This window comes from Ovis aries, chromosome X (genome assembly GCF_016772045.2).
Source record: "Ovis aries strain OAR_USU_Benz2616 breed Rambouillet chromosome X, ARS-UI_Ramb_v3.0, whole genome shotgun sequence".
Lineage (NCBI taxonomy): Eukaryota > Metazoa > Chordata > Mammalia > Artiodactyla > Bovidae > Ovis > Ovis aries.
This window is the reverse complement of record NC_056080.1, coordinates 41,588,119-41,614,975: the sequence shown is the minus strand read 5'-3', so window position 1 is coordinate 41,614,975 and position 26,857 is coordinate 41,588,119. Positions and strand designations below refer to the sequence as shown.

General features: G+C 39.5%; 1 pseudogene; it reads left to right on the top strand.

Annotated features, from left to right (window-relative positions):
* The first annotated feature begins 696 nt into the window (after window positions 1-696).
* LOC132658795 (endogenous retrovirus group PABLB member 1 Env polyprotein-like) lies at window positions 697-6,712 on the top strand (annotated as a pseudogene).
* Window positions 6,713-26,857: the final 20,145 nt, after the last annotated feature.

Here is a 26,857-nt window from a genome sequence, read left to right as displayed (position 1 = left end):
TTACTTAGACGCCAAGCTTGGTAGTCATGGGAACCCAGACTTGCTAGCGAATGTGAAGTTTCTAGGAACATAGGTTCAGAATCCCAGCTTGGGAGTACAGTGGGCTTCTTCCTTTCATAGTACTAACTCTTAGTGGACTAGATAAAGCTCTCCAGTGGTTTACTGATATGGCAATGATTCATTGCTTCTACTGCCGTCAGGACTATACTCAGGAATGTGAACGGGGACACATAAGATGGAAGCTTCCTCTAGTAGTACTAGCTTACTAGCTTGGGAAACATTCTGGGAAACTACTCTGGCAAATCAAACAAAGGTCATGGTGGTATGGAACTAGAAATAAATTCGGGATGCCATCAGGTCTACCCCTGGTGCATCTCCACCCTGCTTCATTGGTAGAACCAGGAGGGATGAGTAAGGTGCCTGTGTGGGTAAGGGACAGACTAAGCCCAGCCAAGGAAGGGAAGCTTCAGAGGAAAGTCTGTCTACACCCTCATCTAGAGCAGGGAGGGATGCCTCTGATGGAAGGAAGCAAAGGCGCTGGTCACCGCTTTTTTCTCTCTTACAGAGGGGAAGTACTCAAAGTTACAGACTCCACCCTTGGATTGTGTCCTGAAAAACTGGGATAAGTTTGACCCCCAGAGTTTAAAGAATACAGGCCTGACTTTCTTTGGCAAATCTGCATGGCCACAATATACAATGGAGGGTGGCGGACAAAGGCCGGTTGAAGGATCTTTTAATTACGATACTGTTTTACAACTAGACCGGTTCTGTAGAAGGTAAGGCAAATGGGTAGAAGTGCCATATGTGTTACTCTTTTTCCCTCTGAGAGATATACCAGACTTACGTCCTAAGGGTACAGATTTGGGTGTAAAGCCTTCAGCTCCCTCCTGTCCTCTTACTCTGCCTCTGCCTCTGTATCTTGGGCTCACAACTGAGCAAGATGAGGGTCAAGGAATCCCTCCAGGAAAGGTTGCCTCAGTCTCAATAGAAGTTCAAACAACCCCAGTTCCAAGGCAGTCTCAGACTACTTTGGTTTCAGTAGAAACTCAGACAGTCAAAGTAGAGGAGGCACAGACAACCAAAACTAAGGACAAGACAGAGGACAAGAAAGAGGATGAAGATGATAAAAAGCAGGTTTCTCTAATCTATCCCTGGGAATGTATGCAAAGGGTAGCTAGAGGGGCTGAGGAACAGCCACATAACTTACTGCCTCTTGAGGAAGCCTCCACTGGGGAAAATAACCAATCCATAAGCCCTTTTCTTACCCAGAGGTACAGCAGATAAAGAGAGATCTTGGAGACTATCTAGAGGATCCAGAAAAGTACATAGAAGCCTTTAAGGGGTTAACTTTACTTTATGAGCTTACTTGGAGAGATGTAATGTATGTCTTGGGAGAGATTTTGACTCCTGACTTGAGAGTTCAAGTTTTGGGGGAAGCTACTGCTTTTGGAGATGAATGGCTTGAGCATGAGGCAAGGAGGAAAGAGGGAACATGAAATAGCTCTCTTCCCTATGGGGAGCCAAGCAGTTCCCATAGCAGAGACAGACTGGGACTATAACATGGCTAAAAGAGAACCACTATAACACTATAACATGGCTAAAAGGGAACCACTTTACCAGAACCACTTTGCCAGATGTATTCTTGTAGACCCAAGTGAACATGCTAAGACTTCAAACTATGTTAGGTTGACTGACATAGAACAGGGAGAGAAGGAAACTCCTGATAGTTCAGTTCAGTTCAGTCGCTCAGTTGTGTCTGACTCTTTGTGACCCCATGAATCACAGCATGCCAGGCCTCCCTGTCCATCACCAACTCCCGGAGTTCACTCAGACTCACGTCCATCGAGTCAGTGATGCCATCCAGCCATCTCATCCTCTGTCGTTCCCTTCTCCTCCTGCCCACAATCCCTCCCAGCATCAGAGTCTTCCAATGAGCCAACTCTTCACATGAAGTGGCCAAAGACTGGAGTTTCAGCTTCAGCATCATTCCCTCCAAAGAAATGGAGTAGCCATCATTGTCAACAAAAGCGTCCGAAATGCAGTACTTGGATGCAATCTCAAACACAACAGAATGATCTCTGTTCGTTTCCAAGGCAAACCATTCAATATCACAGTAATCCAAGTCTATGCCCCAACCAGTAATGCTGAAGAAGCTGAAGTTGAACGGTTCTATGAAGACCTACAAGACCTTTTAGAACTAACACCCACAAAAAGATGTCCTTTTCATTATAGGGGACTGGAATGCAAAAGTAGGAAGTCAAGAAACACCTGGAGTAACGGGCAAATTTGGCCTTGGAATACGGAACGAAGCAGGGCAAAGATTAATAGAGTTTTGCCAAGAAAATGCACTGATCATAGCAAACACCCTCTTCCAACAACACAAGAGAAGACTCTATACATGGACATCACCAGATGGTCAACACCAAAATCAGACTGATTATATTCTTTGCAGCCAAAGATGGAGAAGCTCTACACAGTCAGCACAAACAAGACCAGGAGCTGACTGTGGCTCAGATCATGAACTCCTTATTGCCAAATTCAGACTTAATTGAAGAAAGTAGGGAAAACCACTAGATCATTCAGGTATGACCTAAGTCAAATCCCTTATGATTATACAGTGGAAGTGAGAAATAGGTTTAAGGGCCTAGATCTGATAGACAGAGTGCCTGATGAACTAAGGAATGAGGTTTGTGACATTGTACAGGAGACAGGGATCAAGACCATCCCCGTGGAAAAGAAATGCAAAAAAGCAAAATGGCTGTCTGGGGAGGCCTTACAAATAGCTGCGAAAAGAAGAGAAGTGAAAAGGAAAGATATAAGCATCTGAATGCAGAGTTCCAAAGAATAGCAAGAAGAGATAAGAAAGCCTTCCTCAGCAATCAATGCAAAGAAATAGAGGAAAACAACAGAATGGGAAAGACTAGAGATCTCTTCAAGAAAATTACAGATACCAAGGGAACATTTCATGCAAAGATGGGCTCGATAAAGGACAGAAATGGTATGGACCTAACAGAAGCAGAAGATATTAAGAAGAGGTAGCAAGAATACACAGAAGAACTGTACAAAAAAGATCTTCACGACCAAGATAATCATGATGGTGTGATCATTCACCTAGAGCCAGACATCCTGGAATGGGAAGTCAAGTGAGCCTTAGAAAGCATCACTACAAACAAAGCTAGTGGAGCTGATGGAATTCCAGTGGAGCTATCTCAAATCCTGAAAGATGATGCTGTGAAAGTGCTGCACTCAATATGCCAGCAAATTTCGAAACTCCTGATAAACTCCTGGTAAATTCCTAGATAGACTACAGGAGGCTCTCTGTAAGTTTACTGATGTTGATCTTGAAAGAGCAGAGGAGAAATGATCTTAAAAGATAATTTTCTCACTCAGTCAGCTCCAGATATCTTCTGTAAGTTACAAAAACAGGCGTTAGGACTGAATTAGTCTTTAGAAAAACTGCTTCAGCTGGCTCAGACTGTATATTACAGTAGAGAAAATGAGGAGGAAAATAGGAGGGGAAAAAAAAAAAAAAAACGACCAGGGAAAGACTGAAGCCCCAACAATGGCTGTTAGATCCACTCTGAAGCAGCCTGAGGAAAAATGCCCAGAGGAACCCAGATGAAAAGGGATGAGCTTGCTATTATTACTGTGGAAAAGAGAGACATTTCAAGCAAAGTTGCTCTCAGGCATCTAAGCTGCCCCTTGCTCCCTGTCCAGTCTGTAAAGGACCACACTGGAGGAGAGACTGCCCCCAGAGGTGTCAGCCCCAGGGGTCAGGCTCTTGGGACAATCAGAACTGAAGGTGCCCGGAGGTCCCCACACAAGCTCCCATCATAATAGCATGTGAGGAACCCCGGGTATTAATAACTGTGGGGGCCAATCAGTCGATTTTCTTTTGGACCCTGGGTCAAATTTCTCTGTGCTCACTGAAGCCCCTGGTCCACTTTCCTCTTGATCCACTACTGTAATGGGACTTTCAGGACCAGCCAAATGCTATTATTTCAGTCATCCTTGAAGCTGCAGCTGGGACTCTGTGCTATTTTCTCACGAGTTTCTGATCATGCTGGAGTCTCCCTCACCCCTTCTGGGGAGGGATATACTGAGCAAGGTCCAAGCCTCTGTTTTCATGAACATGGAACCTGCTCTTTCTTTCCCATTAGTTGAACAAAACGTAAATCCTAAATTGCGGACTGATGGAAAAATGGTGGATTGAGCTCAAAATGCTGTTTCTGTCATTATCAAGCTCAAAGACCCTTGCCTATTTCCACATCAAAAGCAGTACCCACTAAAGCCTGAGGTTAAGGAAAGGTTAAAACCCATCAATGAGACTTTAAAGGAGCAGGGGCTATTAATTCCATGTAATAGTCCATGCAACACTCCTATTTTGGGTGTGAAAAAGTCAAATTATAAATGGAAACTAGTTCAAGATTTATCAATAATAAATGAGGCTGTGGTTCCTTTTACTCATATGCCAAAAACAAATGGATTTTCTTGCTTGCAGGTCTGGGTAGACACTTTTACTGGATGGATTGAGGCCTTTCCCTGCTGTAGTGGACAGGCTAAGGAAGTTATAAAATTTTTAATCCATGAAATTATTCCCAGGTTTGGGCTGCCACAGAGCCTCCAGAGTGACAATGGCTCTGCCTTTAAAGCTGCTGTAACTCAAGGGGTGTCAAAAGCTCTAGGAATAAATATCACTTATACTGTTCCTGGAGACCCCAATCTTCAAGGAAGAAAGAAAAGGCTAATGACATTATTAAGAGATATCTGCATAAATTAACTCAAGAGACTCAGGATAATTGGCTTAAATTTCTACCCATAGTTTTAATGAGGGCTTTGACTGCCCTAAAAAGGAAGGACTGTCCCCCTTTGAAAGTATCTATGGAAGATCCTTCTTATGCACAGACATTGTTATAGAAGCCTTAGAGTTAACTAACTATATGACTCAGCTTTCAGCCTTTCAAGAGACATTATGGAAACTCTGGGAAGTGACTCCTGACCCAGCCTCTGAGTCAAACAAGCCACTGTTTAACCAGGCACCAAGGTCCTGATAAAGACTTTGAGATCTAGAGGCCAATCTCTCGAGCCCCTCTGAGAAGGCCCTTACCAGGTTATTCTTTCTTCTCCCACAGCTGTCAAGGTACCAGCAATTGATTCCTGGGTGCACCACACTCGAGTTAAAAAGTGGCATCCTGACCAAAACTAAACAATGTTGTTTTATGTCTTTATCCTCTATGCTTTCACCTTTTACTTTTCAGATGGGCCTGATAATCTATGTGGGCCTACTTCTGCTGATTCCAAAAGTCCTGAGTCTGCCATTTAACCCTCAAGACAATGCCTTCCTGTCCTTGGCTCATTCTTACACTGCATTCCACAATCAGTCTAATTTCTGGGTCTGCAGAGCACTCCCCTCTTCATCAGTTGAAGGTTTCCCATGGTGGGTTTCTCCATTTCAAGGAAAAGACTTTCTTCAACTCTGTGAATATCTTCACCAACAATCACGTGTGATGCCTCTCTTTAATCTGATGATATCTGGCAATCCTAAAATGGACTGGTGTAACACTTTGTACCTTAACTATGGACATAATGTTACTTTCAACTTTGATTATACATTATCTTGGTTTAATGACTATTTTGCTGCATGTAAGTTCAAGTCCTCCCTTTGCCTGGGCAGGCACTCATTGGGGCTGGACCCTCTGTCACGCTGCTTTGCTCCAAACGGGACCTACTGGATATGTGGCTCTTATGTATGGGCATGGCTTCCCCCTAGTTGGATAGGGAGATGCACCCTGCTGCTGCTGCTAAGTCATGTCAGTCATGTCCAACCCTGTGCGACTCCATAGATGGCAGCCACCAGGCTCCCGTCCCTGGGATTCTCCAGGCAAGAGTTGCCATTTCCTTCTCCAGTGCATGAAAGTGAAAAGTGAAAGTGAAGTCGCTCAGTCGTGTCAACTCTTCGCGACCCCATGGACCGTAGCCTATCAGGCTCCTCCGTCCATGGGATTTCCCAGGCAAGAGTACTAGAGTGGGTTGCCATTGCCTTCTCTGGAGTTGCATCCTAGGTTTACCTTTTACTCACAGCTTCATATTTTCAGAGCTTCCAGAGAAACCTGCTAATCTGCCACACCTTAAAACTCACTGGGCAAGGTCTGTATTTCACTGTTATGATTATCTGGCTGCAAAATTCATTCCCTCTCTGGGAACTACAGATGTTATGCTACGAGTTGATGCTCCTAACTTTACTCAACAGGCTTTACAAGATTCTCAAAAAGCTATTTCAGCCCTTAATGCCAAACAAATACAAATTAGAAAGGTGCTTTTACAAAACAGATTGGCCTTAGATATTCTAACAGCCATACAAGGAGGAACTTGTGCTATTATTCATACCCAGTGTTGTACATATATACCATATATGAGTACTAATGTTACTCACTTTACTAAACACATGAACAGGCTATGGATTCTCCTGAAGCCTCAGTCACCTCACTTTGGGAAATGTTAACTAGCTCCTCTTGATGGAAACCTATCTTAAATGTAATAACTAATTGTTCTGTTTTTACTATTTGCTCCGTGCATCTGTAACCGTGTAACTGGATTTGTTTCTAACCATTTGAAAGCTTTTAAGTTACAAATAGTTGTCCAGGCTCCTAAGAGTCCCACAGACTCCTGCAACTATTATTTAGGGCACTTGGATAAGATACCCTCAATATGAGGGTTAGGAGAATATGTTGCCTCAACAATTTAGGGATGACACCCTTCAACAGCAGTAAGTAGTTATGGAATGAAAATGATGCCCCTTTCCCTTGGCAACACAATTCTCCTAAAAGAAAAGGGGGGGATAAGAGAGTCAATTCCTAGGCAGGTTGATAAGAAATCCAGAGGTCCCCAAGGAGAGAGATGTCTGGAATTCTCAAGGAGGAGGAAAGGACAAACTTTTTTTTTTTTCTCTGCATTCCTTAGTCTTAGTCACATGAAGCTTTTTTTTTCTTTAAGCCTGAAACTGATGATTACACAACAAACAACTCAGTTTAAACTCTGTCCTAGGGATTACATAACAACAGTGTATCCTACTTGAGGACAGTTTCTCCTTCCTGAAAACCTTCTGACTAATCCTGATATCATAGAATGTATGCTATAGGAGAGGGTCTGGTAGGATTTTCCTATTGTTAAGTTTTAATCCTGTTGTCCTAAAATGCAAGTTGTGGGAGTGGGTCTGGTAAAATTTTTACAATCTTGAGACATTCTTTTGACTTGTAATAACTAATTTTAAAAAGTATATAATTCCCTTGCTAAAGACTAGTGAGGGGGCCACTCTCCATTTCCCTTCTGATGTCTATGTCAGAAGCTTTCTCTGTCCTTTTTTATACTTTAATAAAACTCTGCTACACAAAACTCTTGAGTGATCAAGCCTGGTCCCTGGTCCCAAAGTTAAATCTCCTTCTTCAGAGATCACAAATCCAACACTGTTCACCATAAGCTCTGTCTCTTACATCTCCTACATTGGCAGGCAGGTTTTTTTTTTTTTTACCACTAGTGCCACCTAGGAAGCCCCAGTAGAGAGAAGGGAAGGCTTAATCATATGGTGGCAGCCTTGCCCCCAGGAGAATCCTATGCTGACAGAACAAGCCTCAAAATATCTTGCTCAACCACCAACCTCATCTGATAATTAGCATCCATTTGGTGTCATAAATGTGTATTATAGTGACCACACAATCAAGCTAGCAGCTGATAGTACCAGAGAAAACATCGTCATGACCTTAAACATGATTCTGATTTATAATGTAAATCTTGTAAAAGTTCACTGTTAGATTATTCATAAAAAATATTTTGGTACATTTTCTTAGAGCTACCATATGACCCTGCGATCCCACTCCTGGCCATACATTGGGAGACAAACATGGACTAAAAGGGTACATGTACCCAAATGTTCATTGCAGCACTCACTGTTTACAATTGCCCAGATTTGGAAGCAATCTAAATGTCCATCAAGAGAGGAATGGATAAATAAGATATGGTTCATATATACAATGGAATATTACTCAGCCATTAAAAACAAAATTATGTCACTTGCAGCAACACTGGTGGACCTAGAGATTGTCATACTGAGTGAAGCAGTTCAGAGAGAGAAGTAGAAACATTGTATGACATCCCTTATGTGTGGAATCTAAAAAGACATGATACAAATTAACTTATTTACAAAACAGAAACAGACTCACAGACTTAAACAATGAACTTATGGTTGCTGGGAGGAAGAATAAGAGGGAAGGGATAGTTAGGGAGTTTTGGTTGGACATGTACACACTGCTATATTCATGTGGATGTCTGGTAGAAACCAACACAATACTGTTAAACAATTATCTTTCAATTAAAAATAAACAAATTTTTAAAAAAATAAAATGGATAACCAACAATGTCCTACTGTATAGCACATGGATCTCTGTTCAATGTTATGTGGAACCCTGGATGGAAGGGTATTTGAGGGAGAATGGATACACATATATGTATGTCTGAGTCCCTTTGCCATCCACCTGAAACTATCACAAAATTGTTAATCATCTCTACTCCAATACAAAATAAAAAGTTTAAAAAAAAAAAAAAGACCCAGTGCAGCCAAATAAATAAATGAAAAAAATATTTTGGTACATTTTCAGATTCATCCTCATCATCTAGAAGTTCATTTTATGATGGTGATTTTGCACTTTGGCTTCAGATTGGACTTACTATGATTTTTTAACACTGGCCTTTGAATATTTGGCCAAAATATGTATTCAGTGAACTATAATAAAAACCACACATGATGGGAAATAGATAACCCCTGCAGTGTTTGGTAGAGGTCTGTGGCTCCAAATCTGAATAAAGGGAAATCTCAATAAGGTTTTTCTTTTGTTGTTGTTGTTGTTGTTCCCAGAGGAGGGCTGGGATTGATGGGAAGGTGTAATTAAGGGAATAGGAGAAGTGAGATGGTGTCTCTCTGACAGACAACATGGGTCAGGAGGTGGGGAAAGGGTATGATTATGGGGAGGCACATTTTGTATCTTCAACATGCCAAGCAGCACTGAGAAGAGACTCAAAAAGGAACCTTATGATATTGCAGTAACAAAATTAAATCTCCTTCTTACATAGGGTTTCAGGCAGGACTTCCTCATTCCAGATTTGTCTTTAGACCAAATGCTATTAGCCTGAAGATTGGAGATGTTTGGGTATCTACTGACAGATGCAGGAATTAATTAAGCATAGTAGTGGAGGTGCTATGGGTCTGCAGGGATTAGAATCCCCAGGGTCACCACGTTACCAGACCAGGCCAGCACTGAGAGCCCAGACTGTGCCCCCAATGGCCACTTGCCAGACTGTCTATCTTGCTCAGTGTGGCAATCAGCTGTCCAGACCCCTAATTGCTAACCAGCTGCTTACTTCGCCTCATTGTTCACAGAGATATTTGAAGCAGAATAAAATTTACCTTCCAATTACATAGCATGCCTAAATAGCTCTCTACAATTCCTGAACCTATCTGAGTGTTTATTGAGCACCTAACATGAAAAAAAACCTGACATTCAAAAGCACTTGGCATTATCATAGAACAAGGTGGTTAGGAGTATGAAATATGGATTCCAACAGGGCTTGAAATCCTGACTCTTTCAGCTCTTTGACCTTGAGCAAGCTATTAAAAAATTTTCTGAGTCTTAATTTTACTCATATATAAAACAAGATTATAACTCTGACAGGACAGATGAACTGTAGCTACCCATTTTTTTTTCAGCTGGAGTTCTCAAGTCTCCTCAAACTCCTGGTCATTTAACTGGCCTCACCTACCTCATTAAGGTCTTTGAATTGTTCTCCTGGTAGAAAAGATTCAAATTGGAGGAGGGATGTCAATTTGTCATAAGCTGTGTTCATTCTGAACTCAGAATTCAGGCATATTAGAAAGGAGCTAGGGCTTCCCTGGTGGCTCAGACTGTAAAGAATCCGCCTGCAATGAGGGAGATCTGAGTTTGATCCCTGGATTAGGAAGATCCCCTGGAGGAAGGCATGGCAACCCACTCCAGTATTCTTGTCTGGAGAATCCCCATGGACAGAAGAGCTTGGCAGGTTACAGTCCATGGGGTTGCAAAGAGTCACACAACTGAACAAAATAAGCACAGCACAACACAGGGTCTATTTAAGGGCAGGCCAGAGAGATACAGGAAAGATCGCCTCCTCAAGAGAAAGCAAAGTCCAAACAGCCTGACTCAAGACTGAGGGGCCAGTAGATTTAAAGAATCACCAGAATTCTGACCATAAATATTTTAGTTACATCTTAGTGCATTCAATGATGCAAAGTGTACCCTATTATAGTATTTGCCAATCCAGAGATTTATGAGGTATCCCTCTCAGGTGTCAAAGGCTTAGTGTATTATCTTATAGAGTCTCTCTATTCTTTTAAATAACATTTAAGTTGGTTTCCAAACTCTGGGATAACAGGAAGCTTACATAAGCTACTAAAGGCAACTGAAATCCATAGCAAATAATAAGCTATTTGCTTAGATTTCCTGGGCAGGGGATGTTTCCATCAGGTTATGTTAGAACAGCATCTACCTGAGCAGAGAAATTTATTTCTGTATTTACTGAGAGCTCCCTATGAGTAAAGTACTAAATAAACAGTGTGCTTAGACAAAGGGTTACAAAGGCAGCAAGATATAAGTCCCACTTTCAGGCAATTTGTACTTTAGTTTGACTAAAAGTAACAATAATAGTTTATATCTCTGTGACAGTTTACATTTTTCAGAGTTTTAATACCTATCCTCATTTCATCCTCAAAGATTCCCATGACCACTCTAAAGATGAGGAAACTGAGGTTCCAAGAAGTACAGACATTTTTTGAATATTATGAATTGAATACATAACCACAATTCAAACACGTCTTCTGACTCTTGGTTGAACTGTCTCACGCATTATAGTTGCATCTTAAGAATAAAAAATCTATGCCTTTGCTTTATCAAGGTAGAAGGGAAGGAGCAGAAAAAAGTTTTTTGATTGATTTCCCCAATCAATCAGGACCCAGTCGGGGGCTGTTGTAGTCCATCTGGCTCTGACAAAAAAGCTATCAAGGAGTGAGTAGAAAAAGAAAACTGTTTTTCTAGCATCCAAAAGAGCCACCCGGGAAGCCCCAAAGAAGGAAGTGGAAAAAAACAGAAAGTATTAAGAAGACTTGAACTAGAATCAATGGTGTGATAACATACTCTCTTACAGTATCTTTCTTGTTTACCTTTATATGTCCCAGTGCCTGCCACAGGGCCTGGGACATAGTAGGTATAGGCACTCAATAGAAAATGTGTTGTGCAAATAAAATATCAATGGGAGCAAACAGATAACCAGGAACATATCTTAGTACATACCGTAATTTCAAACATGGTAAAGAAGGAATCACAAAGCAATAGGGCTTAGGTGTTTAACACAAGGAGTTTGGGAAATTAACTATTTGGAGAAAATCAAATTATAGTCTTATTTTATAATATAATCTCATGCTTTTTCGGTCACCCCGGCCAGGCTCCTCTGTCCATGGGGATTCTCCACACAGAAATACTAGTGAGTTGTCATGCCCTCCTCCAGGGGATCTTCCCAACCCAGGGATCAAACTCGGGTCTCCTGCATTGCGGGCAGACTCTACCATCTGAGCTACCAGGGAAGCTCAAGAATCCTGGAGTGAGTAGCCTATCCCTTCTCCAGTGGATCTTTCTGGCCCAGAATTGAACTGGTGTCTCATGCACTGCAGGCAGATTCTTTATCAGCTGAGTGAGCTATGAGGGAAGCCCCAAGATAATCTCATAATGTCAAGTAAATGCCAGATTAATCAAGGAGACACATGCCAAGAACAAAACAATTTTTTAAGGCAGAAACTAACTAGAAATTGCTATTTCATTAATTCCTAATTGATTTTCTAAATATAAAGTAAGAAATCATGCTGTAAACAGCTAATAGCAAGATTACATTAAAAAAAAAAAAGACTTGGTTCTTGATTTTAAATTTTTAAATGTCTGTATGCCCAAGAACACCATGAATGTCATTTATGAGCTAGGAAATATATTAACAATAAATAAAACAAATATTAATAATATAACATATTTAAAATATAAAAAGCATGTAAAAGCATCACTTATGTAAAGAACTAACAACTCAATAGAAAAATAAATAGACTAAGAAAATGGTAAAAGACATAAAAAACTAATTTATAGAACAAAAAATGGAAAATAGCTATAAAAATTCAACCTCACTGCTAATCAAAGAAATAAAGGAACACTGAAATATTCTTATGTATTTGTAAAAATTTAAATTACAATGCTCAATACTGTCAAAAGCTTGATGAAACAGCCCTCCTATAAATTGATGGCATAAATTAAAATGGCACAAACTTTCTGGAAGGCAATTTGGCAATTGTGACCAGATTTTTTAAATGTACATGGACTATAAATCAGAACAGACATAGCTCCCAAATATTGTGGGTTGGGTTCCTAACCACCACAATAAAGCAAATATCATGATAAAGTGAGTCACACAACTTTTTTGTTTCCCTAGTACATAAAAAAGTTATATTTACACTATACTGTAGTTTATCAAGTGTGGAATAGCATTATGTCTAAAAAGGACATTGTACAAACCTAATTTTCAAATATTTTATTGCTCAAAACTACTAACCATCATCTGAGCTTTCAGCAAGTCATAATCTTTTTCCTGATTGTCTTGCCTCAATATGGATGGTTGCTGACTGATCAGAGGCATGGTTGCTGACCGATCAGAGTCATGGTTGCTTAAGGTTGAGGTTGCTATAGAAATTTCTTAAAATAAGACAATAGTGAAGTTTGCTGCATCAATTGACTCTTCTTTTCATGAACAATATGTACAGTAGAACCTCTTTCAAAATTGCAATCGGTCCTCTGAAACCCTGTCACTGCTTTATCAACTAAGTTAATGCAGTATTCTAAGTCTTTTGTGGTCATTTCAACAGTCTTCACAGCATCGTCATCAGGAGTGGATTCCATCTTAAGAAACTACCTTCTTTGATCATCCATAAGAAGCAATTCCTCATCCATTAAAGTTTTATTATGAGATTGAAGCAATTTAGTCATATCTTCAGGCTCCACTTCTAATTCTAATCCTCTTGTGGTTTCCACTCCACTGCAGTTTCTTCCTCCATTGAGTCTTGAATCCCTCAGTCATCTATGAGGGTTGGAATCAGCTTCTTCCAAACTCATGTTAATGTTGATATTTTGATTTCTTCCCATGAAGCATAAACATTCTTAATTTCAGTTCTTCTGCCCATTTTTAATTAGTTTTTTTGATATGCCAAGTTAGTATGAGCTGTTTATAGTGTTAGTATGTTATTCACTCAGTCGTGTCCAACTCTTTGCAACCCTATGGACTCTTAGCAACCTCTGTTGATACTTTACTGTATATCTCAGAATAGTGACATTGTAAAGACTGAAAAAGTTGGCTTAAAGATCAATATTCAGAAAACGAAGATCATGGCATCCGGTCCAATCACTTCATGGGAAATAGATGGGGAAACAGTAGAAACAGTGTCAGACTTTATTTGGGGGGGCTCCAAAATCACTGCAGATGGCGACTGCAGCCATGAAATTAAAAGACGCTTACTCCTTGGAAGGAAAGTTATGACCAATCTAGATAGTATATTCAAAAGCAGAGACATTACTTTGTCGACTAAGGTCCGTCTAGTCAAGGCTATGGTTTTTCCTGTGGTCATGTATGGATGTGAGAGTTGGACTGTGAAGAAGGCTGAGCGCCGAAGAATTGATGCTTTTGAACTGTGGTGTTGGAGAAGACTCTTGAGGGTCCCTTGGACTGCAAGGAGATCCAACCAGTCCATTCTGAAGGAGATCTGCCCTGGGATTTCTTTGGAAGGAATGATGCTAAAGCTGAAGCTCCAGTACTTTGGACACCTCATGTGAAGAGTTGACTCATTGGAAAAGACTCTGATGCTGGGAGGGATTGGGGGCAGGAGGAGAAGGGGATGACAGAGGATGAGATGGCTGGATGGCATCACGGACTCGATGGACGTGAGTCTGAGTGAACTCTGGGAGTTGGTGATGGACAGGGAGGCCTGGCATGCTGTGATTCATGGGGTCGCAAAAAGTCGGACATGGCTGAGTGACTGAACTGAACTGAACTGAACTGAAGGGATTTTTTATTTGTTATTTTGTTTTTTCTTTACTGTTTTAAAATTCTTTTCAAATGTTGGTAATTGAAAAATTGTTTATTTAAGACTGTAAAGAATATCTAGAAATCTCTGGGCAATAGGATTATGAATATTCTTCACTTTCCTCTTGATAACTTCTCTGTATTTTTTCAGTATCTTTACAAAGAGCATGAATGATTTTTATTGAAAGGAAAAAAAAAGTTCTTTTATACACAAAGAAGATATGGGTATCTCTTGAGTGTGACATTTTATTTCAACATAGTATTTGTACAATTCTATGAAATATATTTTTAATAATAAAGATCTGGTCTGAATAAGCTAGAATAGATGAAGAGTTCAAAATGGAAACAAATTTGGCAGTGAGTCCCAGGTATCAAATATCCTTTCAGTTCTTTCCACAAGGAAAATGTGACAGAAATGAAGACTTATTCCCCTCATTTTCTGTTCAGCTTCCATGGCAGACTGTGGGATGGAGAAAGCTTAGCTGCAGACTTGCTGTTTTGTGCTTCGAATTTGAGGGAGAAAGGAACAATAGTTAGGGTGTGGCTAAGTGGAGAGGTCTTAAGAGTAGTATTTATAAGATCTGTACACATTTTTTCCCTGGTGGCTCAGAGGTTAAAGCATCTGCCTCCGATGTGGGAGACCTGGGTTCGATCCCTGGGTCGGGAAAATCCCCTGGAGAAGGAAATGGTAACCCACTCCAGCATTCTTGCCTGGAGAATCCCATGGACAGAGGAGTCTGGCGGGCTACAGTCCATGGGGTCACAAAGAGTCGGACATGACTGAGCGACTTCACTTCACAAGTTAAAACAAAAAAATGTCGCTGTAAATAATGTGTTTATTTCACCTTTGTTTGAAATTTAAATAATGGTAAGCAACTTTTCAATAAAAAATATCGAAAGGTAACAGTGGCTGACATATTGAGGGCTTGCTCTATGTCAAGCACTCTATTAAATTTTGGCCATGCAGTTTTTCCTTTAATCTGAACAGCAGCTCTACAAGATAGGAACTATTTGAATCTCCATTTGAAAGATTTTGGAGAAATGAGCTCAAAGAGATTAAGTAATTTGTCTACATTTCTAGTAAGCAGTAGATCTGAATTACCAGGTTTATCTGAAGTTAAGCTCCAAGCACTTTATAATATATTACCTAATATATCTACTAAAGCTAAAAAAACAACAAAAATGCATTCACATGGTCACCAACATACTAACTAAAAAGTTAAATAATAACACTGTCCTTAAAAGCCCCAAACAAGAAACTACCCAAACGAACATGTCATTGAACAGATAAATTGTAGTATATTTACACAATGGAATGAATTATCTACAACTACATGCAACTAAGAGATACACCACAAACAAATAGGCTATCACAAGCATAACGTTGAGCAAAAGAACTCAGGCCCCAAAGAGGACATAATGCATGATTCAATGTACTTATTTAAAACATGTGAAAAACAATCAAAACCAATCTATGGCTTCAAAATAGGATAATTATTACTCTCTGAGGTTGGAAGGTGGTGGCATGCGAGGATAGTGGCACATGAGGGGTTTCTGAGATGCTTTTAATGTTCTATTTCTCGATCTGGGTCCTGGTTACAAGAACGTGCTTACCTTGTGAAAATAAATTGAGCTGTACACCTGCCATATATGTAGCTCTCTATAGCTAGTGATGCCAGAGAAAAACGTGGTTGGTGACAGACATCTAGTTCAGTTGCTACCATGGGGAAACCTCAAACACACTCCATGCACAAGAAAGTAGTACAAAGTGATAAAGGTGGGTTGTGGACATACTGACCTGATAATGATCAGCTTTCTGAGATATAAACAATTAGCCCTGGGGAGTGACAAGTAATATGCCACAACAAGCTCACTTGGTTACTTTTCCATCAGAATTGAGAACCACAGAGTGTCTGTTTGGACAGCAGGAAAAGTGTTTGCTTTAATATCACCACCTGCAGAATGAAATTCAACCAATTAAGTTAGGAAATTGCCATTTGCAGATAATTATTATTTAGTTGGTTTCTAACTTCATAGCTCTGCAGCCATTTGAGGACAAGGTCTCAAAACTGCCACAGGGTGTGGTGTTGGAGTTGGTCTATTTTAACTTAATGATCTGGAAGAGGAACTAACCAGCATGGTAATGATATTGCAAACGATGCTAAATTGAGAGTGTTGCAAATGCTAATAAAGGCAAAGGAACAAAAGGAGAAGACTTTGCTGATAAAATCTGGGCTTTAGTAAATAATACCAGTGCATTGAATTCCTAAATCTCTACCCTAACAATAGATTCCTGAACACACTCTTTTGTGCTCAAAAAAAAGTCTCATATCTAAAAAAATTAAATATTCTATTTCAGTATTGCAATCCTAAATAAGCTTTATACAATTATAGGATAGTATTAAATTTAAAGAAAAGTTGTAAAAATTGTAGAGTCCCCATATACCCCACACCCAGTTTTCTCTACTATGAATGTGTTACATTAGTATGGTACATTTCTCACAGTTAATGAACCAATATTGATATGTTATTATTTATTAAAGTTCATACTCTTCGCAGATTTCCTTAGTTTTTACCTAATGTTCCTTTTCTGTTCCAGGATCCCATCCTGGACACCATATTCTATTGGCAGTTTTGAAGACCATGGGTCAGATATTAGTATTTTGAAGAATGTCCTTCAGCTGGAATTTCTCTGATGTTTTGCTCATGATCAGACAAGGATTGTGGGTTTGGGGAAAGAAGACCACAGAAATAAAGTACCAATCTCATCACATCATTTTCAGGGTACATACTATCAACCTGATTTATCACTGCTGATTTTGACCTTGATCACTTGGCTAAGAAAGTGTTTGCCAGATTTCTCCAATGTCCTTACTTTCCCCCCAACCCTCAGCAAGATTTCATTTTTCTTATGGCTGAGTAGTAATTATTCCATTGTGTGTATATGTTTCTGTATGTCTGTGTATGCGTGTATTTCACATCTTCTTTAACCATTCATAATTAATTTATGACAAAGGAGCAAAGAACATACAATAGAGAAAAAATAATCTTTTGAATAAAGGGTGTTGGGAAAACTGGACAGACATGTACAAAAATTTAAATTAGAACACTATTTCACACCATACACAGAAACAAACTCAACATGGAATAAAGACTTGAATGTAAGACCTGAAACTATAACACCCTTACTGGAAAACAGACAGTGTGCTCTTTGACACTGGTCTTAGCAATATTTTTCTAGATATGTATCTTCAGAAAAGAAAACAAAAGCAAAAATAAAAAGGACTACTTCAAACTAAGAAGCTTCTGCTCAGCAAAGGAATCTTTCTGCTTTCTTTCGAAAGTGAAAGTGAAGTCGTGTCTGATTCTTTGCAACCCCACAGACTGTATAGCCTACCAGGCTTCTCCATCCATGGGATTTTCTAGGCAAGAATACTGGAGTGGATTGCCATTTCCTTCTCCAGGAGATCTTCCCAACCCAGGGATTGAACCCAGGTCTCCCTCATTGTAGGCAGATGGTTTACCGTCTGAGCCACCAGGGAAGTCCTGCTTTCTTTTGAGTCTTTTTAATTAGTGTATTTTTGACCATTCACATTTAAGATGACTATTGATATAGCTGGATAAAGAATCTGCCTGCAATGCAGATGATGCAGGAAATGCGGGTTAGATTCCTGGGTCAGGAAGATCCCCTGGAGGAGGAAATGGCAACCCACTTCAGTGTTTTTGCCTGGGAAATTCCTTGGACAGAGGTGCCTGGTGGGCTACAGTCCATGGGGCCACAAAAGAGTCAGACACAACTAAGTGACTGAGCACATCTTGTTGAGTATTTTGTATGATTTCATTTGTTTCCTCTCTCAGATTATAAGTCATATACAATTTTTTAAAAACTCCTAGCGATGATTCTAGAGTTTCCAACATATTCTTTTAACTAATCTAATTTCATATCTAAATAACACTATATGCTTTAAGTGTGGTCAAGTACCTTAGAGTATTCCAATTCTCCCCTCCCATTTTTGTAACATTTCTGTCTTGTCACCCTGCTTATTTAACTTATATGCAGAGTACATCATGAGAAACCTTGGGCTGGAGGAAGCACAAGCTGGAATCAAGATTGCCAGGAGAATTATCAATAACCTCAGATATGCAGATGACACCACCCTTATGGCACAAAGTGAAGAAGAACTAAAGAGCCTCTTGATGAAAGTGAAAGAGGAGAGTGAAAAAGTTGGCTTAAAGCTCAACATTCAGAAAACGAAGATCATGGCATCTGGTCCCATCACTTCATGGCAAATAGATGGGGAAACAGTGGAAACTGGCTGACTTTATTTTTCTGGGCTCCCAAATCACTGCAGATGGTGACTGCAGCCATGAAATTAAAAGACGCTTACTCCTTGGAAGGAAAGTTATGACCAACCTATTGGTCATAAGGTTGAATAAGACAGCATATTCAAAAGCAGAGACATTACTTTGCCAGCAAAGGTCCATCTAGTTAAGGCTATGGTTTTTCCAGTAGTCATGTATGGATGTGAGAGTTGGACTATAAAGAAAGCTGAACACCAAAGAATTGATGCTTTTGAACTGTGATGTTGGAGAAGACTCTTGAGAGTCCCTTGGACTGCAAAGAGATCCAACCAGTCCATCCTAAAGGAGATCAGCCCTGGGTGTTCATTGGAAGGACTGATGTTGAAGCTGAAACTCCAACACTTTGGCCACCTGATGCGAAGAGCTGACTCATTTGAAAAGACCCTGATGCTGGGAAAGATTGAGGGCAGGAGGAGAAAGGGACGACAGAGGATGAGATGGTCAGATGGCATCACCAACTTGATGGACATGGGTTTAGGTGAACTTCAGGAGTTGGTGATGGACAGGAATGCCTGGCGTGCTGCAGTTCATGGGGTTGCAAAGAGTGGGACATGACTGAGTGACTGAACTGACTATCATTTATTCATTCATTTCATTTCAGATTTCATTTATCCATGTTATAATCACTAAATGTATTGTTACTATTATTACTTTAAGTAGTCATTCTTAGATCAATTAAAAATGAAAAAATTAAAAGATTTTACTGTGTTTTCAATTATTTATTTCCCAATGATCTTTCTTTCTTTTTATAGATCCAAGTTTCTGCCCTATGTCATTTTCGTTATACCTAAAGAACTTCTTTTGACATTTCTTGCAGGGCAAACCTGCTGGCAGTGGACTGTCTTAGTTATTGTTTGTCTGAGAAAGGTTTTATTTCTCTTTCATATTTGCATATTAATTTCTTTGGATATAGAATTCTAGATTGGTGATTATTTGTTTTTAAAACTTTATTTCATGCCACCTTTTTCTTGCTTGCATGGTTTCTGTTTAGAAGGCCACTATAATTCTTATCCTTATTTCTATATAGGTAAAATGTTTCTACTTCCACTGTAACCCCTCTCTCCAAATTTCTGGCTTATTTGAAGAGTCTCTCTTTGTCTTGAGTTTTCTGTAGTTTAAATAGGATATGCCAAGGTATGGGGTTTTGAAGAGGGTTGCTTTTGTTTTTGTTTTGGAGGGGGAACTATTTTTCTTGCTGGTGTTTTATGAGCTTCCTTGATTGGTGGTTTATGTACATCATTAGTGTTGGAAGGTTTTCAAACGTAACTGCTTCCAATTGTTTTTCTGCTCCATTCTCTCTTTTCTATTAATAGTATTCCATTTACATGTATGTTATACTTTTTGAAATTGTCCCACAGTTCTTAGATGCTCTTTTCTGTTTTTTTCCCACTGTTTATTCTCTTTGCACTTGAGTTTGAAAAGGTTTTATTAACCTATTTTCAAGCTCATTGAATCTTTCTTCTGTCAAGTCAAACCTATAGATGAGTCCATCAGCAGCATTTCCTTTTGACTCTTTCAAGAGTTTCAGTCTCTGTACTTAACATTACCCATCTGTTCTTGCATATTGTCTACTTTTTCTATTGGACAAAAAGAAATATTGCCTGCCATTTCAGTAAACAATGACTGTTGCCTGCCATCAAGCCATCAGCCACTACAGACACCTCCAACAATGCACCCTGAGGGGAATTCAGGATAGAGAAAAACTAGATACTGGCCCTGGATAGTTAAGATACATAGAAAAGGAATAATTTCAATGAGCCCAGACTCTTACATCTTCCCATGCATAGAAAAGAACTAAAATCATTCATTTGAGATCTCTGATTTTTGTGATTAGAAAAAAATCTTTGGATGTTTCACTTCATGTTTTGTTTTGTTTCTTCAACACAAACTCCTACATACCCTGTGGCTCCCCTACCTCTGTGGAATAGTTTTCTCAGCGCTATCTGAGAAGCTACCTCCCAGGCTATAGTCCTCAATAAAACCCTGAATAAAACATAACTCACAACTGTTAGGTTGTGCATTTTTCTAGTCAGCAGCCTTTAAATATTAATCACTGTCATTTTGGATTGTCTAATTACTAAAACTTCTGTTTCATATCTGAGTCTGGTTCTTATGATTGCTTTATCTCTTCAGACTCTTTTTTATCTGGCATCCAGGCATGCCTCGTAATCTATTGTTGAAAACCAGACGTATATATGTGTGTGTGCACTCAGTCGTGTCTGACTCTTTGCAATCCCATGGACTGTAGCCCACCAGGCTCCTCTGTCCATGGGATTTTCCAGGCATGAATACTGGACCAAGTTGCCTTTTCCTTCTCTAGGGGATCATCCCAACCCAGGATAGGACCTGAGTCTCTTGTGTCTGCTGCATTGGCAGGTGAATTCTTTCCCACTGTGCCACCCAGTAATAAGTACTGAGGCAAAGAGGCTTTTAATGTGAATATGATTGTTAATCTGGCTGGAAACTGGGCTCTGTTTAATGGTTTCTGTAGCTATAAATGCCAAAAACTTCAAAATCCTCTACTGTCTTTTCCTTCTCCAAAACAAAAACAAGGATACTTCCAAAAGTACTCATCAAAGAAAGTATTTCTTGCTGCTTTTTTGGCTATAATTTACCCTTACTATACTAGACTTATGGTAAGTATGTAGGAGGTGAGCATTTGATAATATTTTGCTTCAATCTCAGTGTTTTAGTGGTCCTGTGTCTCAGAGCTATAACCTTCACAAATATTTCTCCAGTGACATGGATTTTCCCCCTGCCCCGACTCTCTTCTTGGCTGCAATATTCACAATCAGTTTCCTAGGTGAAGCTCTGACCCTTGTTGATCATGCTTTTCTGCCCTAGGTAAAGCAGGAGGGCTAGAGGAGCCTGGCTGAAGTGGGAGGAATGCTCTTCCTCCATTTGAGGTAAATATCAGGAAATGTCTTTTCCTCTCGAAGCTATAGGTTTTTGTTACGGAGAAGACCCTGGGATCATTTCACAAAGATTACTCTTCTCCTCCCCCTGCCAGAACCATGAGGGGATCTTTCTCCCATTTCCCCCAGGAGAATCTAGTTCGCCTCTGTAGGTAAATCCCACAAAATGGTGTGGCTCTTTAAAACTGCAACCCCGGGATTTTCTTACTCCCTAGCTAGTCCACACACAACCTTCAGCAATTCATCAAAAATTACCATTCAAATATTCCTATTAGTCTATATCTCCAAAGGCTTCTGCTCCATGTTAGCAGATCTCAGTTGTAACTACCTAGATGCACCTTTCTATACAGATTTCAGAGTGATTTGCCCCAGAAACTCAGTTCTCTAGTGGGTCCAAAAAAAGTTGTTGATTTTCAGCTTGTCTAGATTTTTTTCCTCATAAAAACAGGAGTGAAGACCTCTAAGCTCTTTACATGTCAGAGCTGAAACCAGAGTCTGTCCATCATTGCATTTAAATCAAAGAATATGACTAAAAGATTCCCAATGTTATATTTCTAAGAGGGGCATTGGGAAATGACATTTATCTAGTGTCTGAAATTTTGGAGTAATAGTTTAATCAACAAATAATTGTTGAGTGCCTACTATGTGTCAAGTACTATTCTAAGGGATGAGGACACCTCAATGAATGAAACAAAGTCTTGTCCTTTATGAAACTTATATTCCAGTCAGTGGGAGACAAAAAATGATGATCCATGCTATAAAGTGAAATAAGAGTGGGTAAGGGTGATACAGAGTGATAGGATGGAGGCTGGAGGATGCTGTTTTAAAGAAGATAGACAGATTTGCATATGTGAAGTCCTGGGGCCCACCATCTCCACTACCCAGCTGTAAACAAAATGAGAAACAAAGAGAAAGGAGAGCAGGGAAGAAGGAGGAAGAAGAAGACAGAAAACCCCCTTGGATGAGAAAAAAGTTTGGCAATACTCAAAGGAAGTAAAGAAGTATCCCTATAGGATATCTGAAAGAAAAGTATTTAGGGAACATAAAGAAGACCAGTGTGGCTGGAGTAGATTATTCCAAGAGTCACAGGAGAGGAAGTGGTAGGAAGCTTCATCATGTGGAGCCTCATTAGCCACCATAAGGATTTGAGTTTTCACTCTGAGTAAGATTGGAAACCACTGGAAAATTTTTCAAACAGAAGAATGGCATGAGTTCACACATTTTTAAAGAATTGATCTGGCTGCTGCACTGAAAACAGATTGCTGCGAGTGGGGAAGACAAGATGGAAGAAGCTACAGAGACTGTTGTGGGATGCTTTTGGAATAATCCAGGCAAGAAATGATAGTGACTTTGGAATAGTGAGATGTTGTCAGATTCTGGAATTATTTTGAAGGTGGAGCCAAAGGAATTACTAATGGATTGATTATATTATTTAAGCTTCATAACAACCCTTAGTAGAATAAAGGTAATGATATTTATGAAACATGAAGAAAGTGACCAAGGAGATCTTACCTAGATCCCTGAGCTAGTGAGTGACAAATCAAAATTCAAAGCCTAGTCTGTTGGGCTCCAAACCCCTAACTCTGACCCTCTCATTTCTAGCCTATTAGGGTTATGAGGGATCTTTGAGTTAGCCCAATACCTCATTTTACAGAAGAGAAAAAGTGAATAGGTTAAGAGACATACTTTAGGTTCTACAATTAGCTAAGGGCAAGATTAAGACAAAAGACACTGCCTAGTGATGCTTGAATGGGTCACTTTCTACTCTGCTATACTGCCCTTTCCTCAGGTGAGTGGCAATAAACAGCCAAAGGTTGCAGATAACTTTCAATCAAACCTCTGTTCACAGTAAAAAAGCTCTATTACAAAATCCACTGCATATTGGTCATTTTTGAGAAGGCATTACAAGAAAGGGGTGATATTTATCACGCTGGACCCTGAACACTGCCTGTATTTTCAGTTATTAACAAAATTATGCAATGTCTACTGTAAGTCTTTTTAAAGAAGAAAAGGAAAGAAAAAACTAAGCAAAGGAGATTTATGGAATCAACCAGTTCTAGCTGCCTAAAAAACATGCCAGGGCTGGCAAAATGGTTGATTTCCATGTGTTTTTAACAGGATTCTTTGGGGATTTCTGTGCCAGTAGTATTAGCAGTTACTGTGTGACACTGCCTGTGACATTGTTCTATTCATCTTAATTGGCTGTTTTCTCCTTGAAAAGATATTATTGAAGAAAAACAAAAACAAGAATTGCAATCCTGGAAATAAACTGGGGGCATTTCCATTTGTAAAATACTTTGTTCACCTAGTAAGATCCATTTGTCCTTCTAATTCAACTCAATGTACAATTTATTAAGCCCTGACTGTAGGCCAGAAATGGGAATAAAGGATTTATGCATTGTTTATTTAAATCCTCAAAACAGCCTTATAAGGTAGGTATATTATTATCTCCATTTTACAGATGAAATGATAAAGGTTACTAAATTGCATGCCATTCTTTGGTTCACAGAAAATCCTCGGTTTATCTCTACACTTTCAACTTCCACAAGTAAATCAAGGATTACAGTGCTATGGGATATCTCTCTTCCACTATACTTTGAATGCCTTGAGGGCACAAACTCTTGCATTTCACTTAGTTCCATTTGTTCCTCACAATAACCCCATAAAATATTGTTTAAATAGCCTCCTATTTATCCCATTAGTGAGGGAGAAATTCCCATCCTAGGGAAATGGATGATCACACAGTACCAAATGCTGGACATATAAGATTAACAGCAGTTTGCTGCTGCTGCTAAGTTGCTTCAGTCGTGTCCAACTCTGCATGACCCCATAGACCCCATAGAGCCCACCAGGCTCTCCTGTCCCTGGGATTCTCCAGGAAAGAACACTGGAGTGGGTTGCCATTTCTGTCTTCAAGGCATGAAAGTGAAAAGTGAAAGTGAAGTCGCTCAGTCGTGTCCGACTCTTCGCAACCCCATGGACTGCAGCCTACCAGGCTCCTCCATCCATGGGAGTTTCCAGGCAAGAGTACTGGAGTGGGGTGCCATCGCCTTCTCTGGCAGTTTGCTAATCACATGTAAACAGACCCCCCTAGAAGAGGACACCACACTATGCAGGCCCACATGGGGGATGCACTTCGAGCAGAGTGAACCATTATGTGCCGCAGGAGGCAGGCTTTGTAGTGTCAAGATGGTGGGATGGCCCCTGGTTCCCACATTACAATTGTGTAATCCCACAATAGTGTAATTCCATGGCTTGGCAGAGAACTGGAACCCACTAGTCATGGACAGGCAGGAACTTGGTCCCTATGATAAAGAGGGTTGCTTGCCTAGGGGACCTTATCCACCAGAACAGAGTTGGGAGGGAATTTGTGGTTAGTCTTTTCAAAGCCCTCACAATTTTATCTGATGTTAAGGTAGCATGTAATACAGAGCCTTAATTTTAAGCCTGACACCACAGACAGGCATCATTATCTTCAATTATAAAATGAGGAAACGGAGCTCAGAATGCTTATATCATGCATGGAGACACAGAGCCACTGAGAAGCTGAGGTTAAACTCAGGTCTGTCTGACCCTAAAAAGCATATTTGGCTTGCAAATTGTTAACGGTACTTCTTCAGTTTTTAACAAAACTTTCTATGTGACTTTTGAGAAGTATGAGAGTAGAAAGGAAAGAATCTTCTGGCTGAATTCAATGTACAACACAATTTTTTCACCCATATGCCCAAGTCACCAACATTTGGTTGGAAGGAATCAACACAAATACTTTGCAATCAGGGGGCAAAGAGACCCACTGTTGGTTCATGCCAAGGTTCCCTCACCTGCCTGTTGCCTATTTAGCCCATTTACTATGAATTGGTCCAGTCTACTTCAGTCTCAGAAAAAATACATGTATGGCTTAGCTAAATTAGCATGGAGATTTTAATATGCATATTACAGTTCTTGAATGTTTTGACTGTCATTTATCCATAATAACTTCATCCTTTTTGTTTTAAATATTTTAATAGTTGTTGTTTTTCTTCTTGTATTCTTATTTTCTTAAATCTCAAGTTCTCCTAGACCCCATTTTCAGCTTCAGTGTGTTTTGCTATCAATAATGAATCTAATTCCTAAAATATATTGTAAGCTTTCTTCTTTTTTCCTCCTACATTTACTGAGTCATTTAATTTCAATCAAGAAATGTGAGACAGAATAACTGTTGTTCTTGCAAATTTCCTGGGAGCAATTATCTTAATTGTGATAACATTGGAGTAAGGGTAGTGACAGATAGGGGTCCCACAGGGCTGCTGTTTATGGATTTTGAAATATAAACACTAATTTATAGGCATAAAGTATGTAGAGATTTTCTAACCAAATAGGTAACATGCAGAGTTTAATAATGCCAAAAAACTGCATTATATGTGAGTTAGTTTTTTGGCTGCATATGGTCTTCAGAACCTGGTAACCATGAGGAACAAATACCTCAAGACTTTGAAGTTAGTCATCTATTCCAATTCATGAGAGTCACAGGGCACAAAAGGAAAGCGGTGACAAACAAAGCAACAAGGTAATAATTGGCATCACTCCCCATAAAACACCATGAAAGCTGAGATAAAAGTAAACTGTATTATCAAAGTACCAGAATCTCCTGATGATAGAGCAAAAATAAATATGCAATCATTGATTTAGCAATGTCATCTTAAGAATCTATACCAAAAATACACTGTCGAAAATATACTATTTGTAATAGCTAATGATTAGACACAACACAAATAAATATCCATCACCAAGAGAAGGATTGAATAAAATATGATATATCTACCTAATGGAGTCCTATGCAACTTTAAAAAGGAATAAGACTATCTACATAGAGCTAGATGGAGAAAAGTATTAGTATGTAGTATACTAAAAAATGGAGGAAGAACTATCATAGAAGAGACTTCAGAAACAAAACAACCAAATACAATGTGTGAAGCTTGTTTGTATTCTGATTTTATATACTACATAAAAGTAAATTAAACACAGATTAAACATCAGATGAGGGCTTCCCTGTAGCTCAGATGGTAAAGTATCCCCCTGCAGTGCAGGAGACCTGGGTTAGATCCCTGGGTTGGGAAGATCCCTTGGAGAAGGGAACGGCTACCAACTCTAGTATTCTGGCCTGGAAAACTCTATGGACTGTATATCCATGGGGTCGCAAAGAGTTGGACATGACTGAGCAACTTTCACTCACTCAAACATCAGATTATAAAGAATTATTATTAACTTTGTGGGTGTAATAATGATATTTTGGTCATATTTTCTTAAAACATGAGATACTGATATATTTTTTTAATCTATTATCTGAAGTCTGTTTTTTGCTTTTGAAATACTCCAATAAACAAAAGGGCAGTGATGGCAGAGAAGAGTTG